The sequence below is a fragment of the Elephantulus edwardii genome, unplaced genomic scaffold (genome assembly GCF_000299155.1).
Source record: "Elephantulus edwardii isolate Elephantulus edwardi_28Jun2011 unplaced genomic scaffold, EleEdw1.0 scaffold00157, whole genome shotgun sequence".
Classification (NCBI taxonomy): domain Eukaryota; kingdom Metazoa; phylum Chordata; class Mammalia; order Macroscelidea; family Macroscelididae; genus Elephantulus; species Elephantulus edwardii.
In genome coordinates, this window is record NW_006399907.1 from 3,158,998 (window position 1) to 3,163,983 (window position 4,986).

Below are 4,986 nucleotides of genomic sequence, written 5' to 3' on the forward strand. Positions count from 1 at the left end.
TTCCACAGTGGTTGCACCATTTTACAATCCCACCAGCAGTGAATAAAGGTTCCATTTTCTCCACAACCCCGCCACCATTTGTTGCTTGCGTTCTGTTAAAGTTTGCTCTTCTGACTGGGGTGAGATGATACCTCATAGTTGTTGGAGCCATTTAACTTTTAACTCATTGAAATGTCTTCTTATGCTTTAATGAAAGGAAGACATATTTGTTTCGCTTTTAAAAAGCAAAAAAGAAACGTTGTTTTGAGAAAATTCCTTCTGTCTGTTGGGATGCAATAAACATTTTTTAAACAGTAGTAAAATAGTACTGTTGGTTTGTTAATACAACATCTGAACAAATAGTATTTCACACTTGTTTTAAATATTCAGAATGAATATATAACACTGTCATTTCGTTAGTGAGAAAGTTATCAGTTGTTGGACAGTGAGGCCTAAGAAATTGAAATATTATTAATTTCTCTTTTATAAATGTATTTTTGCTTATTTTAAATGGATATGCTAATTTAAGAAAATTTAAGCCATCTAGTACAAAGATATAAATCAGGTTCCTCTTAAAATGTTAACTTCTTGGTAAATACTGTTTTAAATAACATTATTAAAAAATACACATATACTTATACACATGCAATTTTACATAAATGAAGTATTTTTGTATGCTGTTCTATATCAAGATTTAAGCATCTCTATGGCATTTAATTAGATGAATATACCAGTTTATTTAGCACTTCCATTTCCTCAGTTGTCATATAGTATAAAAATAGTATTATAATCCATGCAGAATACTTAAAACAATGCTACCACAAAAGCACTCCATAAATGTTAGTGGCTATTGTTATTGCATATAATGTTACTTTCTAATTATTCATTATTAAAAGCAACACTATGCTAAACATCTTGTGCTTTCCCCCCCGACCTATTCAGGTTAAGTCAAAAGATATGTTGTTGTTGTTATGTGCCGTCGAGTTGCCTGCGACTCATAGCAACCCTATGTACAACAGCCCTAAACTCCACTCTGTCCTGTGCCAATCGCACTGTCTCTGACACTCCCATCCCAATTATCCCAGTCACTGAATCAATCCACCTCATAGAGGGCCTTCCTCTCCTGTGCTGTCCCTCCACCCTCCCAAGCATGATGTCCCTCTCTAAGGACCGGTCTCTCCTCACAACACGTCCAAAGTAAGTTAGATGGAGCCTGAGAATCCTTGCCTCCAAGGAGCCACCCAGTTTAACCCTTTCCAGGACAAATCTGTTTGTTTTCCTAGCAGTCCATGGTATTCTCAATACTCTTGTCCAGCACCACAGCTCAAAGGCATCAATTCTCCTTCTATCCTCCCTGGTCATTGTCCAACTCTCTGATGCATAACAGGTGATTGCGAAGACCATGGCCTGTATCAGACACACCTTAGTCTCCAGAGAGACACCACTGCTCTTCAGCACTTTGGAGAGGTCCCTAACAGCAGACTTTCCCATGGCAATGCGCCTTTTAATTTCCTGGCTGCTGGTGCCAAGACTGTTGACTATGGAGCCAAGCAAACTAAAGCTGTGTACAATCTCAATCTCTTCACCATCCATCCTGATGCTGCCAATTGGTCCAGTGGTGAGAATCTTTGTCTTCTTGACATTGAGCCTCAATCCATATTGTAGGCTGCAGTCCTTGAAGCTCTGCAGCAGGTGCTTCAGGTCCTCTTCAGTTTCAGCAAGCAGGGTGTGCCATCCGCATAACGCAGATTGTTGATAAATCGTCCACCAATCTTGACCCCACATTTCTCCTCATAGAGCCCAGCCTTTCAAAAGATATACTATCCATTAATTCTTTTTAAAAAAAAAATCAATTGATTCTTAAAGGATAAGCCTAAAGCCTTTATTTTACCTTACTTTAATCTTTACTGAGGCAAGAAAAGAGCTTAAGGCCACCTTAACACTATAGATTAATAAGACAATGATTAGTCAGTAACAGATCTATAAAATTATATTTCCAGTCATATCTAAGCAGTATTTGTATGAAATCGAGAAATAATTTTACGTATTCTGTGAATCAAGAAGCATAGATTGATTTGACTTTGTAGTTCTAGCTTAGCAGAAACTTATTGTACGAGTTGTTAAGGTGATACCATCTTTTACGATGCTGCTAGTTCTAAATGACGTTATCTTGTCAGAGGCCAAACCGATTTCAGAATCCATGCCTAGTGTTAACACCTCAAATTCCTTGTCCAATCTGATCTTGTCCAGTGCTATTATTGTGCATGAACTGCCTTTGTAATACAGTTCATTCTTAGACCATGATTCTTCTTTCAGTGTCTGTTTTAAAAAGACAAGGAAATACCAGTCTGAGGCATATCTATGACAGTCAGGAGACAAAAGCATTCATTGGTGAAAGGTTCTAAAGGGACAGAGCGAGAAAGACTAAGAGTCTGTTCTTCGTGGCTGAACCTGCTGAATCTGCCGTTGTCACTATGGAAGAAACAAACTCAAACCTGTTAGACATAGCAGGGGCAGAAGGGCCATCCCAATAAATGCCCCAAGTTTATTGTCTAATAATGGCAATTGGTCCTTGACTTTTTCAAAGCAGTCACTGAAGGTATGGTCACTCAGCCCCTAAATACATTAGACGTTCTCTCCTTATTGAAAACTGAAGCAGGAGACGTAGATGTGAGACTAGAGCTTTATCAGAAATGATCCAAAGAGCAGGTGAAGCAGCTGAAAGTGTCCAAAAGCATCTAAGAAACAGCTGAAGGATACAAGTCAAAGACATCTTTGTTTCTTTTATCTTTCTCATTTAGGCCAGACACTAGAATTTTTTTTTTGTCTTTTAAACTTCAATTCCTTATGCATGATGCATTATAAAGAAAATAATAAATGTTAATACCATACTATGAAGCTGCTAACTTAAGAAGCACAAATATGACCAAACAATAAGCTAAATAATTTAATATTTTATCATGAAAGGACTTTAATTTACTTTTCCCTTCTTCCTCACACAGTAGCCAGCATTGGAGGATGTATATTATTTTTGGAATAGGGGAAAATATTTTTGAGGAAGATATTATTTAAAAACTTAGCAAGCTGAAGCTTGTAATTTTAAAAAATCTTGATGGCCCTTCTGAAGGGGAAAAAAGAAACATTTTGAAAGTAAGTCTGAGATATATTTTATTGTTAAATAATTTAAAATTAAATATTGTGTACATATGAAGTTTTCATATGTACACAAAAACATATTACAACAAATAGTCTAAGAAGTTCATGACTCAATCCCTCAGGGCCAGTGTCATCCCTGTCTTGCCAATTGTCTTTCTCTAGCTCCCTAACCTTTGTTTTATTTTAAAACAAATTCCAGAGACTGTTATTTCATTCATAACTCAGTGTACACATCTCTTATTGTCAAGTTATAGTTTTTTTGTTCCCAGCCTGGATAATTGATTCTGGGATTGAAAGAGCCTGCATTTGTTGGTAAAATGGTGGTTGCAAGGCAGGCCATTCCAGTCTATCTTGTGATCTTAGGCAGATCTCATTGTCTCTGGTCTGAGTTTTTAATCTTTAAAATGAGGAACTAGATTACAGAGAAAGAGTTTTGGTGGCAGAATTTCTAGAAGACTGCACTGCTTTCTACAAACACAGACTCTCTTGAAGGTTTGGATTCACTGAGGTTCTGAGGGGGGACATGGACAGTCTTCTCACGTGTGATTGAGAGCCTTTAAAATCCTGGAGGCTCAGCTTTGAATCTGTTCTTAGACCATGAGTTTTAAATTAAGATGATGGCTATAAGAGGGATATGAGATTATGGATGTAAGCTGCTTTCTAGCTCTGTGATTATACCGATAGTAGTAAGATAAATACCTGTGGCAGAGATTATCATCAGAAAATGCAATGTAAGAGGGGTAATTTTTGTTTTGTTTTTGCTGAGCAAAATACAGGTTCAGAATTTGATCAGTCTTTAGAAAAAAACATCATACTTAGAAAAGTCTAGGGTCAGCAAATGAGAGGAAAATTGGCACTGAGATGGTGGGTACAATGACTGCAAGGATGGGCCGTGAGGCTGCAAGGTTTTCATTTATTTACAGAGGGTAGCTGTGAGTCCATAGAGTCAACAGTATCTGGCGGCCTCGTGGATCAGAAGTTGTGCTTCCAACTTGACTGTACCAGGTCTGAGCTCATCAGCAACTCCATCCAGGAGAAAGATGGGCAATCTCCTATCGTAATTCACATCCTATTAAAAAAAAACCCACCAAAAACCTATTGAGTTAGTTTCAACTTGATGGCAATACACAACAGTTTTGCTTTTGCAGTGAAAAAAAATGGAAGCAACTTGGTTTCCATAATTGTAGAAGTAAAAGTAATCATGTAAAACATAAGAAAGTGAGACACCTGAAAAAATGGAAGCAACTTGGTGTCCATAATTGTAGAAGTGAAAATAATCATGTGAAAGTGAAACTTACCTAGCCTTGTACTTAATGTAAGGAGGAAGGAAGGATCTATTATTTAATAAATGGATGGGGGGTGGAATTTATCAGTTGAGGAAAGAAAGCTTTCCTTTTCCTAACATCAAATATGTTCATTTGCTTTACAGGGGTACCTTCTGTCTCCAGTGTTGTTGTTATTGTGCACAGTACAGTCAGAATCGATCCATACATAGCTGACCCTCCAGCAGCTTTTCAGAGGCAATTAATAGCACGGGAGGAGATTGCCCATCCTTCTCCCGTGGAGCAGCTGATGGCCTCCACCCATGTGCCTTCCGGATTGCAGTGCAGCTTCTTGCCACTAAGCCACCAAAGCCTAAATTTGTGCATATTAAATATATGCATAGAAAAATGTCAGCAGTCGACGTTTTCGGAATCACAGAAGCCAAGAAAGCTTAAGATACAAGCTGTCAGATCATGGGTTGGACAGTTGCTTCACAAATTGCTGTCTGTCAGATACTCCTCTAAATCTGAACATTCAGATTAAGACAGACTAGGAAGAAGGATTGGCCACCCACTTCTGAAATAGCAG